Below are 13938 nucleotides of genomic sequence, written 5' to 3'. Positions count from 1 at the left end.
TGCTGCTGCTGCTGCATACGCTCCTGCTGTTGCTGCTGCGAGCCAGCGACCGCCTGTCGCTGTGGCTGACGTTGCTGCTGCTGCTGTTGATGCTGCGCGATACCGACTGCCTGTCGCTGTAGCTGACGCTGCTGCTGCTGCTGTTGCGGCTGCTGCTGGGAGCGTGGCTTACCCGTAGCTTTTCCGCGATATCTACGCCGCACGACCTCGCTGTAGGTCAACTCCGGCACGACGTCTCCGCGGACGGCAGTCGATGCCTCGTTACGCGGCGGCATGACTGCACGCGACGTCGACGCGCGGGGCTGCTCCTGCTCTTGCTGGTTCCGCTGCTGCTGTTGTTGTTGCTGCTGCGGCTGCGCAGAGGATCGGCGTGGCAACGGAGTTGGAGGTTGACGCGAGCTAGCTGACGGTTGTCCGCCGGCAACCTTTGCTGCCAGTAAGGAGTTTAGAACGTCTCGGTCGCGCTGATGTGCGGCGGCGAGCTTCTCCATTTGCGCCTCCAGCTTTTCTTCACGGCGCTTCGCCTCCTCCTTCTCCTCCTGTAGCAGTTGGCACATGCCAGTTATCTGCTCCGAGAGGCGAGAATTTTGCTCCTTCATTTCCAAATTCTGCTCCTCTAGCCGCTGAATTGTTGCCTTAAGCAACTCGAGCTCCGGTGTGGTCGAGGCGGCCTTGGATGCCACGGCGGGCTTGTTGTTGCCTGTGACACTGACCCTAGGCAGCGCCACTCGAGGCTCGGTCACAAACAGCTTCGAGCCGGATGCCAAGCTGCTACGGCAGTCCACAGAGACTGACCTCGCACTCGCGCGCGTTGACATCCCGGATGATGCCATCATCTTTGCCGACTTTCAGGTTGGTGGGTTAAATAACCCTGGGGTCGATGTGACCCCGGGGTCGGTTGACCCGGGGGTCGAGATGACCCCAAGTATGCAGCGCCGTCTAGCTGGTGTTCTGCCGCTCAATCGCTGCTGTAGAATCCTTCTTCCACGCTGGTTTTCCACTATGGTCCGACTTGCGACCCCCCTGGTGAGCTGGGGGGGGAGGGGTGGCGGGTGGAGAAAAATTACGAGAGGGTGCGTCGCTCACGTGGGGAATGGATCCACACCAATCCCGAATTTTTCCGGCACTTTTCACGTCCAAATTGCGCTGCCCGCTTTTTCGACCCTTTTGAACCTATTTTAGGATTTTTCACCGGGAGCGGGGGGAGGGGGGGGAGGGGGGGAAATTATTTTCGCGTGTTTTGTTTTATCGCCCTCTATCACCCCGCAGCTTCGCCGATTTTTTCTAATTTTTCGAAAAAAAATTCGAAAAATTCGAGCAGTTTTCGAGTTGCTCGAACTACTCGAATCGAGCAAATTCGAGCTGCCGCGGGCACTACACTTCTTCCCCGAATTTTCTGCGCACTTTTGTAAACTCGAGCACTTTTCGAGCAATAACGGACTTTTCAAATTTTTGCCCCTTGGGAACTGCTCCCCGGACAAAATTTGTCCCTTGGGTATTATAGAACTGTCACCAAGAAACGTCAAAATTTTTTCACGATTTTCACAAATTTTTGATGCAATCTTATTGTACGCATAAAAACAAGCACAACGGTGAAAACCGCACACGAATCCGAGCAAAACTCGCGGAGTTATTCGCGATTTGCTATTTATTTCGATTTTTCCGAAAGCACGTGCTCCGGCGGTAGCACCCCGACACTTTTATTTTCTCGTTTTTCACCGATTTTCGTTCTGTTTTTTTAAATTCACGTTCAGCGTCACTACGCGCACCTTTAAAATCACATCCGGCACGAATCCGTGCGTTTTTCACTGAGTTATTCACATTCAAAGTTCCCCATACAAATTGTATGGGGATGTAAACACACACTTTTATGCACTTTAAACTTCTCAAAACGTCTCGAAAACACTTTAAAACGCTTTAGAAGCGTCGAATTATCCAGAATCGAGTGTTTCCGGCGCCGAAATCACACAGTTTTGCGCATTTTTTCCACACCCGGAAATTTGGTACTACCGGGGGGCAAATGTACACAGAACAACACGAATTTTTAAAGCGCAAAAATCACAGAAATTCGACCAAATAACACTATCTATAGGTAAATTGGGTGCTCTGAACACGATTTTGAGGGTTTCAGAGCGATCCGAGGCCGTTTTACACACTTTTTGCACACTTTGTCGGAGCGTGTTTACATACGTCTGTACCCGACGGCTACTCGATGAACACTACAGGGATAACTGGCTTTTTTTTTTTTTATAACGGGTTTCTTTATTTTATAGAATCCCTCACCCACCCCTACAATGTATACCCGCGAGGGTTTTTTGAAGGGGTCCTGAGCCGTATTTGGCCAATCTGCAACCGTGCTTTTGCACCTTTCACTTTTATTCAAATTCAAATAAATTAAAATTCTTTTACTCCTATCGTACTCCAGTCGGAGTCTTCTGGTTCAGCTTTCGCTGCTTCTACTGCAGCGCTGTGAATCTAGCGGGAGGCAACTTCCGCCTCGACCGCTGCCACTTGTTCAGCAGCGCTTAGGCCACCGTCTTCGACTACTGCTGCAGCCTCCTCCACCTGTTGCGATGTCTCACGAGACGGTCCGTCAGCGTGTTCCGCGATTGCTCGGCCGTCATCGTCATCGCTTCTTGCCCGGCTGGACACTCCGAGGAGCCGACGGTTTCGCCTCCTCTCTCTAAACCGCGCTTGCCGTTCACGAAGCGCTGCACGTCGCTGAGCGGTGCGTGGTGAAGCCGGTGGGGTTGGGGGAAGTCCAGCTCGACGTTCTTCCCGCCGACGTGCTGTTGCTGCTCGCCGGTTGGCGTTTCGTCTCACGTTTCGGGCCCGTCGCACTTCGGCGCGTTGAGCCTCTAACTGAATCACGTCGTCGGTATGGTGCTCGATGACGTGAACCGCCAGTGCTGCCCGCTCCTCGTCCCACGCTCGCTGCAGCTGGGCCGTTATCTGCTTAGCAGCTTCACATATACGGCTCCAGCTCTCGGCATCGCGCAGCAAATGCCGCTGGAGGGTGTCAGGACAGACAGGGTCTGGACCCCCTCGCCTAGTAGCTCCTGACGTACCGCAGCAAATCGTGGACACTCGAAGAACGCGTGCTCCGCCGTTTCTGGGACGCCGACGCACAACTGGCAGTCTGGGGACGACGTGAATCCATTGTGGCACAAGTAGTCACGGAAAAATCCGTGTCCGGACAAAACCTGTGCCAGATGGAAAGTCATATCTCCATGTTTCCTAGACTGCCAGTCGCCGACCGATGGAATTACACGGTGCGTCCACCGCGTGTGCCGGCTAGCATCCTGTTGCAGTGCGTCGGCATCCCATTCCTCCTGCCAGCAGTCGAACAGGGATAACTGGCTTGTGGCCGCCAAGCGTTCATAGCGACGTGGCTTTTGATCCTTCGATGTCGGCTCTTCCTATCATTGTGAAGCAAAATTCACCAAGCGTAGGATTGTTCACCCTTTCAAGGGAACGTGAGCTGGGTTTAGACCGTCGTGAGACAGGTTAGTTTTACCCTACTGGTGTGTGCTTATAGTCGCTATCTTAACGGAATTCCTGTGCAGTACGAGAGGAACCACAGGTACGGACCACTGGCTCAATACTAGTCCGACCGGACTTTGGTATGACGCTACGTCCGCTGGATTATGCCTGAACGCCTCTAAGGTCGTAGCCAATCCGAGCTGATAGCGCTTCTCAAACCCATTAGGTGTTCGGAAGCTAGCGGGCCTAACAACCCTCTGAGATCCGTTGGAGTCTGCGTCTGCAGCCCGGCGTCTCATCCCGCTATACCTAGGCCGCAATGAGTGGAGTTCGCTGCACGTGTTAGTACCGTAACTGGGAACGCCGTTGGCTTGAGCTCTGCCCAACGTGGATATACCTAGTTTCGACACCTATCAACCGCCCGCAAACGACGGGACTTCAGGCTGGGAGCTGCGAGTTGTAGAGATGCGTTCGCATCGATCCTCTCAGGCGACCCATGCTTGGTGGTTTGTCCGTGTGCCCCTTCCTCGATGTGCGCAAGCTCGTCTTGGTCTGGGGACCACGTCGACACAGGGGATACTCTTGTGAGAGCATGAGTGTACTAAGTTGAGTGTAGCAAGGGAACGCGTGCCCCTTCCTCGTTGGCGTAACTAACCATCTTGGTCTGGGGACCGTGGTACCGTGCTCTGGTGAAGCTTGGTGCGTGCTCCTTCCTTGTCAGACGAGTGACTTGACCTGGTCTGGAGACCGTTCCTTTATACTAGTGGACAAGAGTTGGCTACTTCCGTGTCAGACGAGTGACTTGACATAGGATGGAGAAGGACACTTAACACTAATGAGCTTGTCGGCGTGCCTCGTTCTCGACTTGATTGTCTTGATGTGAGGACCGTGCGGACCACACCAGTAAGCTTACACATGCTCGTTACAAGTTGTATAAGTTGACCCGTTTGGCCCGGTTGCCTTGCACATGATGGTGTTGACCATGTTCGGTTAACAGGTCGTGTGTCGAGGTGGTCGGCCTTGGTAGTAGGATGTCTTGTGCATGTGACGTGTTGACCTGGTTTGGTCGGTGTGTCGTCGTGTACGAGATGACCTACTTACCCGTCAGTTTTCCAAGTTGTATCATGTGTTGACTTAGTTGACGTGTCATGTGCTTGGATGATTAGCGTACGGGTCATGTATGGTGCGCTTGCTTCAGTTGAAGGGATGTACTAGTACAGTTGTATTAATCGTTTATTTCACGATCTGGTCTTTTGGCTGGATCGTGAAAAAACGCTAAGTCCCAAATCCTGAACTCGAGAAGAAAGCGCCAATGACAACGTTTTTGACTGGAGCTCCCTAGCATTCGGCTTTTTCTACTTTGAAGGGATGCACTGTTGTATGAATTGTTTATTCACGAACTGGTCGTTTGATTGGATCGTGAAAAAAACGCTCAGTCCCAAATCCTGAACTCGACAGGAAAGCGCTGATTGCAAACATTTTGACTGGAAGTCCCTTGAAAATGGCGTTTTCGTTATTGGCATTATGTGGCACGTTTATTGTGGCTAGAACATTAATTATTCACCAAATGGCACCAAAGCTTGGCAAAAGTCGCGAAACACTCCTATCTCGACGCACCAGCAATCGCAACTTGATGCAAAATAAATTGCACGAGCTAATGATACTTGTACCATGCACAGTACACCGTACCAAAATATACCCCTGAAAGTGTGCAATTTGGTGCTACCCTAGAGAATATGTATGGGGAAGCCTAGCTACGTGTGTCGCACGTTCCAAGTTGCATGGACGTCGAACAGAGGCATGCAAAAGCACCTATCTAGGGAATTACTCTACGTTCTAGTAGCAAGTGCGATTTTCCGGTCCAGCACGGCAGTACGCCTGCACGCATACACTCCATGTACCAAAATGTACCAACCTAGGCGTTGCTCAGTAGCTTTTGGCGGCACATAGAAAAAGTATTCGAGTTCAGATTTTTGGGACTTAGCGTATTTTTAAAACTAATAACGAAAATTAAATTATAAATCGGTAAACGGCTAGGAGTTGCTCAGTAGCTTTTTGCTCAACGTGGCAAAAGTATTCGAGTTCAGATTTCTAGGAAGTAGCGTATTTTTCAATCATAATAAACCGAATCAAACATAACAATGATGAAACTTACACCATGTCCCAAGGTTGTGCACAAAACGTAACGATAAAGTGCTGGCGAGGTTAGAGGTGCACCAAAATTGTGTACCGATCAGGGAAAGTACTCTACGTTCCTATGATTTGGGTGAAAAGTGTTGATTAACTGCTGGTTAGAATAGACAGTTGCTTATCATACACATCGCAAACGAACACCCTTAGTGAGCATTAGCAAAAGTCAATGGCACAAAGCAAATGCAATACAAACTGATCAAGTACATTAAAGAACGCTACGTACCAGGACTTCTTTCCAAGAATGGTGTCCGCGACGGGAGGGCAAGCGTCCTTCCCAGGTTTTCCTAGTAAACCTTGTATGGTAAACATACCCAAGCGTGTCTGTAAGCACGCAACGAAAGTCACGAACGGGCACATACCTAGGGAATGTACTCTACGTACTTGGACTTTTGTCCAAGAATGGTGTCCGCGACGGTCGGGCACTGCGACGCAATAACCAAATCCTAGGATTGTAACTTTAGTGTGCACAAACATAAACATTAACGCGTTCGCTCGGGCTGCGCCGTCCGTGTTGAACACAAATGTGGGTGATTATATGCGTGGAGGGACAAAAACATACGAGGAGGAGACAGTTTTCTGCACGATGTGCACAGAGCTCATTTCGTCGTCCCGGGCGAATGGAAAAACACAAACATCGCGAGTATCGTTCTAGGTTTCTGTCTATAAAAGGGCAGGCCAAAAGGTGACCGGTTGAGATAAGCATTTTAAGCATACAAACACTTTATTGGAACTTTTGATACTAAAACAAGGTACGTACATGTAGGTTGTACCAACATGGACATCTATGAACGCGGCTGCGCCCTCCGTCTTGTACTTTCCCTGATCGGTACACAGTTTTGGTGCACGGCTATCCCGACCGGCAACTTGTACCAACATAGACATCCATGAACGCGTACGTAGTGTACTTTCCCTGATCGGTACACAATGTTGGTGCACGGCATAAGAAAAGAGCTAAAATGGTCAAACTCAATCCATTTCAACAATAGATAGTCGATAGTAGCTGTGCCGATGAAGTAGGGCACGATGCAAGTTAATGTTGTTTAATTAATAACATGTCCGCCATACATTTCAGTACAAAATTGCTCGGTCAGACCTACAAAGTGCTATATCTCGAATACGAGGCGTCGGACTGGGGGTTGTAGAACAATTTTAAGTTCGTCTAATGATTCTACATCCGATTCTGGATAGCGATTTTTGACCACTTTTCAATATTTTGTGACACCCCGAACCTAGGGGCAGCTCCTAGCTTTTTTCAAAAATGTGCACCGAACGGGCCGGAGAGCTCGTGTGGCTCAAAACATGTTTTTCGCTAAAACACCTCAAAACGTGTAAGGAACGCACCCTAGCTCTTGTTTTTCAAAAGTTATGGCCGTTTAAAGTTAGACGTTTTTGCTTCAAAATAGCTATTTTACCCGTCCCTATGGCCATGCTTTAAATTTTCACGAAAATGCAAGGTCAGACCTAGGGCGGGCCATATCTTGAATACTAAACGTCGCAGACATCGGTCGTAGAACAATTTTAAGTTCGTCTAATGATTCTACATCCGATTCTGGATAGCGGTTTTTGACCACTTTTCAATATTTTGTGACACCCCGAACCTAGGGGCAGCTCCTAGCTTTTTCAAAAATGTGCACCGAACGGGCCGGAGAGCTCGTGTGGCTCAAAACATGTTTTTCGCTAAAACACCTCAAAACGTGTAAGGAACGCACCCTAGCTCTTGTTTTTCAAAAGTTATGGCCATTTAAAGTCAGACGGGTTTTTGCTTCAAAATAGCTATTTTACCCGTCCCTATGGCCATGCTTTAAATTTTCACGAAAATGCAAGGTCAGACCTAGGGCGGGCCATATCTTGAATACTAAACGTCGCAGACATTGGTCGTAGAACAATTTTAAGTTCGTCTAATGATTCTACATCCGATTCTGGATAGCGGTTTTTTGACCACTTTTCAATATTTTGTGACACCCCGAACCTAGGGGCAGCTCCCTAGCTTTTTTCAAAAATGTGCACCGAACGGGCCGGAGAGCTCGTGTGGCTCAAAACATGTTTTTCGCTAAAACACCTCAAAACGTGTAAGGAACGCACCCTAGCTCTTGTTTTTCAAAAGTTATGGCCATTTAAAGTCAGACGGGTTTTGCTTCAAAATAGCTATTTTACCCGTCCCTATGGCCATGCTTTAAATTTTCACGAAAATGCAAGGTCAGACCTAGGGCGGGCCATATCTTGAATACTAAACGTCGCAGACATTGGTCGTAGAACAATTTTAAGTTCGTCTAATGATTCTACATCCGATTCTGGATAGCGGTTTTTGACCACTTTTCAATATTTTGTGACACCCCGAACCTAGGGGCAGCTCCTAGCTTTTTCAAAAATGTGCACCGAACGGGCCGGAGAGCTCGTGTGGCTCAAAACATGTTTTTCGCTAAAACACCTCAAAACGTGTAAGGAACGCACCCTAGCTCTTGTTTTTCAAAAGTTATGGCCATTTAAAGTCAGACGGGTTTTTGCTTCAAAATAGCTATTTTACCCGTCCCTATGGCCATGCTTTAAATTTTCACGAAAATGCAAGGTCAGACCTAGGGCGGGCCATATCTTGAATACTAAACGTCGCAGACATTGGTCGTAGAACAATTTTAAGTTCGTCTAATGATTCTACATCCGATTCTGGATAGCGGTTTTTGACCACTTTTCAATATTTTGTGACACCCCGAACCTAGGGGCAGCTCCTAGCTTTTTTCAAAAATGTGCACCGAACGGGCCGGAGAGCTCGTGTGGCTCAAAACATGTTTTTCGCTAAAACACCTCAAAACGTGTAAGGAACGCACCCTAGCTCTTGTTTTTCAAAAGTTATGGCCATTTAAAGTGAGGTGGTTTTTTGCTTCAAAATAGCAATTTCACCCGTCCCTATGGCCATGCTTTAAATTTTCACGAAAATGCCAGGTCAGACCTAGGGCGGGCCATATCTTGAATACTAAACGTCGCAGACATTGGTCGTAGAACAATTTTAAGTTCGTCTAATGATTCTACATCCGATTCTGGATAGCGGTTTTTGACCACTTTTCAATATTTTGTGACACCCCGAACCTAGGGGCAGCTCCTAGCTTTTTCAAAAATGTGCACCGAACGGGCCGGAGAGCTCGTGTGGCTCAAAACATGTTTTTCGCTAAAACACCTCAAAACGTGTCAAGAACGCACCCTAGATGATAAAAAGTGCAATCAGAATGTCAATCGACAACTTTGTTGGGGTACCATTTTACTCTACGGGCCAGTAGCTTAGGCGCGCCATTAGCGCTTTCCTTTCGGGTTCCCATTTTTGCCCTCCTGGGATTATGATCATTTGCTCATTGCCTACTATAGGGAGGGTACCTTGCTACGAGGTCAAACATGAAGATTGCACCAAATCGTAGTTTTACCTCTATTTAGTCGTAGGAGCATGGTTTGCAGTGGCAGTGGGTCATTAAGCCCCCGTTTGGGTCATACGTCCCCTCCGCGATAAAAATCGTCGTATGCCTATAGTCCGAACTAATGAAGCAAAAGTGGTGTCTGGTGGGCGCTGCCGATGATTTTAACCTATGATTTTGAGCTTCCACCCTATCAAAACGTTCCTGGAGCAGTACATCACGGGTCTACGGACCCAAAGACTTCGTCGTGATGGTTTCTAGTAAAAAGTTGTAACAGCTAAGGGTTTTGAATACGCGTATATTAACCATTGCTTGAAACTAAGCTTCGTTGTCTTTAAACTCTGCAAGACCAATCGAACTTCTTAGGGAAACCCGAAGGATTCACGCTAAGCTCGATGAGCTATTATGGGTAGTGGTGCATGATCTGGTGTTCCTTGGATCTAATCCAATGAATAAATTTATGAGGGTATATATGGTGCAGGGCACAAAGCGTGATGAAACCGGGTCTTCCTACCAAATGTGGCATATTTTTTCCCTGAGAGCGAAGCTCAGACCCACGTAGGGGAGAGCGAAGTGGAACTTAAATGTTCTATGCAGCAAATGTTCGCCATGCGGATAAACAAGTTGGAATAGTTCAATGTAGTGTAATGCAAACACGAATCGCAAATAACGATACGGGACCCAGAAGCAATTCTGCGGATCCCTCGGGGGAGTGGTGAGTTGATATAAATCAGAGGTGAAAGTCCAAGTTGTTCAAGCTCCGGCTCGGCAGCCGATACGAGGTTTCTGTTGAGCTTTGTACATCGCGCAGAGGCGCCGTTCGGTTCTAGCAATGATTCCCGCCACCATGTTCCATGCGTGCAGAGATCCGTTAGAGCTCGTTCAATGTGTCCCGCCGTGATTACGCAAAAGTCCAACAGTTGACCAAGTTGGGGTGCGTCAAGTAAACGCGCAGAGATGCCGTTCGGTTTAGAGCAATGTCTCCCGTATCACGTTGGAGTTCTTCCACTAGTGCGGAGAGATCGCTGAACCGTTCAATGTGTCCCGTCGTGGTGTGCTTGTACCGAACACTTAGGATATACCATGCTTTGTTGGTTTGGGATAGGAGTGGTCGCGCAACTGCCTCCACGCCGCAAAGTGCCAGTTCGGATTGAAGGTCAACTTTAGCCGTTCAATGCATCAGTCGGTGGGTGTTCAGATGGCATCACAACTTCCCCTAGGTGCTTAAGTTGGTTGGGTTGTAAAACATGTGCACATGCGCAGAGTATCGTGCGTACTAGCAAAGTCTCCCGTCACGGTGGTTATGAATGAGTTCCATTCAGTGCAGAGAGATCGTTAGTGCGTGCAATGTGTACCAGTCGATGTGTCGTACCGGAATAAAACCCCGCTTAGAGGCCCGTCGCTCGAAGAGGACAAGCAAGAGTGCGCAGAGTGCCGTACTGGCCTAGCAATGTCTCCAGACAGACGTAGGAACACCCGACGCAGTGCAGAGAGTAGATCCGCTAGCCGTGTGCAATGCATCCGACGTTGTCTGCTTGTGCAGTCTATCGAGTGGCGCCAACGACGCTCCGGCGTCACAGAACAAATCTCGGTGGTCACGGGGACTTGCGCCTCGCGTGATCAAGAGTGTAGTTCGTGTTCAAGCAATTGACTCGAATTCTGGTTGATCCTACCAGTGATATACGCTCGTCTCAAAGGTTAAGCCATGCATGTCTAAGTACAAGCTTCCTAGAAAGTGAAACCGCATAAGGCTCAGTATAACAGCTATAATTTACAAGATCCTCATCCATTATGCATTATGCCCGGACTGTTGGCCTCCGGGTCGGCGGAACTGGTGCACTTATTAGTTAAACCAATCGCCTCCGGGCGCTTTGAGTTGAAATCTGGATAAGGATGCCGATCGTACGGTCGCTTGCGACTGACGACAGATCTTTCAAATGTCTGCCCTATCAACTATTGATGGTAGTGTAGAGGACTACCATGGTTGCGACGGGTAACGGGGAATCAGGGTTCGATTCCGGAGAGGGAGCCTGAGAAATGGCTACCACATCCAAGGAAGGCAGCAGGCGCGTAAATTACCCAATCCCGGCACGGGGAGGTAGTGACGAGAAATAACAATATGGACCTCTCTAACGATGGTCCATAATTGGAATGAGTTGAGCATAAATCCTTTTGCAAGGATCAAGTGGAGGGCAAGTCTGGTGCCAGCAGCCGCGGTAATTCCAGCTCCACTAGCGTATATTAAAGTTGTTGCGGTTAAAACGTTCGAAGTTGATACCCCGTCCAGACTCGCGTCCGTCGCGGGCGCCCGGCCTCTCGGTTGGGACCGTCCGTGTACGCGCTCGCGGCTGCGACTCACAATGGTGTACCTGGGCGTTCTACTCCGTGACGGGTCAGGACTTGTCGCCGCGACCTCGTCGGTCAAGGTCTTGTTCGACCCAGCTTCATGGTGCCCGGGAACTCTCGTTTACCTTGAACAAATTAGAGTGCTCAAAGCAGGCTAGTTCAAAGCGTCCGGTCCTCCGGGGCCGGCGTTGGCCGAGAATAATTTTGCATGGAATAATGGAACATGACCTCGGTCTGAGTGGTTTCGTTGGTTTGTAATAGACCAAGAGGTAATGATTAACAGAAGTAGTCGGGGGCATTGGTATTACGGCGCGAGAGGTGAAATTCGTAGACCGTCGTAGGACCCACAGAAGCGAAAGCGTTTGCCAAGGATGCTTTCATTAATCAAGAACGAAAGTTAGAGGATCGAAGGCGATTAGATACCGCCCTAGTTCTAACCGTAAACGATGCCAATTAGCAATTGGGAGACGCTACCTACCTTCGGTGCTCTCAGTAGCTTCCGGGAAACCAAAATCGGGTTCCGGGGAAGTATGGTTGCAAAGTTGAAACTTAAAGGAATTGACGGAAGGGCACCACAAGAAGTGGAGCTTGCAGTCGCAATCGAGAGCTCGACCCGAACGGACGTGTTTGCGCAGTGCTCCGTGTGGTGAGAGGGTGTTCGTGAGAGCGAGAGAGTGGGAGCGATTGATGTCCGTTTATCGAATAATAGTGAGCGTGTGTATGCGAAGCGGAAGCGAGGGTGAACTTTGGAACTATCTGGAACTTTCTCGGCTGTGGCCGTGCGTGGTTTTCTTTTGCCCGTGCGTTTGTGTATGCGTTTGTGAGTGTGTCCGCAAGCGAGTGGAACATTCTCGGCTGTTGACGCGCGTGGCGCTTCGTTGTCCGGGCTTGTGCTTCGTGTAAGCGAGTGTGTGCGCGAGAACGAGAAGAGTTTTCTGGAACTATCTGGAACTTTCTCGGCTGTTGCCGTGCGTGGCTTTCTTTTGCCCGTGCGTTTGTGTATGCGTTTGTGAGTGTGTGCGCAAGCGAGTGGAACATTCTCGGCCGTTGACGCGCGCGGTGCTCCGTTGCCCGCGCGTGTCCTTCGTGTAAGCGAGTGTGTGCGCGAGAACGAGGAGAGAGATTCGATCTAGAACTTTCTCGACAGAGTGTGTGCGCAAGCGAGTGGAACATTCTCGGCCGTTTTCGCGCGCGGTGCTCCGTTGCCCGCGCGTGGGCTTCGCGAAAGCGTGAGTGTGTGCGCGAGCGAGAGTAGAATATTCTGAATTTATCTAGAACTTTCTGGACAGTTGCCGCGCGTGGCTTCCTTCTGCCCGCGCGTGTGTGTTTGTGTGTGTGAGTGTGTGCGCAAGCGAGTAGAACATTCTCGGCCGTTGACGCGCGCGGTGCTCCGTTGCCCGCGCGTGTGCTTCGTGAAAGCGTGAGTGTGTGCGCGAGTGAGTGTAGAATATTCTGGAACTATCTAGAACTTTCTCGACAGTTGCCGCGCGTGGCTTCCTTTGCCCGCGCGTGTGTATGTGCGTGTGAGTGTGTGCGCAAGCGAGTGGAACATTCTCGGCTGTTGCCGCGTGTGGCGCTCCGTTGCTTGCGCGTAGCGTTCCGTGTCACTGTGTGTGCGCTTCTCATAGCATCACAGCGCCGGGGAAATTCGTGGTGGCGGGGGTAGCAACCCGCCACCATGGATAAGCAACTGAGAGGAAGGACCATATCGGTCGATGAGCGTCCTGCGGTCGTTATAAGGAAGCTGGTAAGCGAGAAAAACTCGGGACCATCGTCGAGGAACCGTCATCGGCAGGAGTGCCAGCGAGGACCATGGCGACGGGAGGAGTGAAATCGGCGGGAACGGCGACGAAACTGGTGACTTCAACACCGGTTTCCACCGGAGAAGTGCGTCGGATGCTGGCGGATGCAAAAGCTGACAATGAGACGATGGTCGGCATTGTCAAGCGGTTGGAGGAGCAAATCCAGTTGCTGCGCTTGCAAATGGAGGCCTCCAACGAGCAGCTGAAGGAAGCGCAAAGGGAGGTAAGAGAGGCGCGCGAAGAAGCTCGGGTACGCGAAGCGGAACACCGCGAAGAGCTTCGCAAGGAGAAGGAGCTGTTCAACGCTCTTCTAGCGCAAACCCTTGGTGGAACCAGCGGAGCTCGGCTAGAGAGCCAGCAGGAACTGCAGCGAGAGCAGGAGCTGCTTCGGAGGATGGAAAGCCAGCAACGACAGGAACAGCGGCAACAGCTGGAAGATCAACAGCGCCAAAGGTGGCGTCAGCAGCAGCAGAAACAACAACGGCAGCAGCGGCTACCTGCGCAGCAATGGCCGACGGTGCAGCAGAGCGTGCGTGCTCAGCGTCAGGGCGTGACGGAGTCGGCATCCTCGGCGGTACCGGACGAGGCAGGAACGTGGGTGGAGGTCGTTCGCGGCAATCGGCGCGGGAATCAGCAGAACGGAGTGAATCTGCCCCAGCAGTCAGCCCAGCGGCAGCCAGCACACCGGCAGCATCAGCAGTGGCCGCACCAGCAAA

The sequence above is a fragment of the Anopheles arabiensis genome, chromosome X (assembly GCF_016920715.1).
Source record: "Anopheles arabiensis isolate DONGOLA chromosome X, AaraD3, whole genome shotgun sequence".
Classification (NCBI taxonomy): domain Eukaryota; kingdom Metazoa; phylum Arthropoda; class Insecta; order Diptera; family Culicidae; genus Anopheles; species Anopheles arabiensis.
This window is presented reverse-complemented; position numbering follows the sequence as displayed.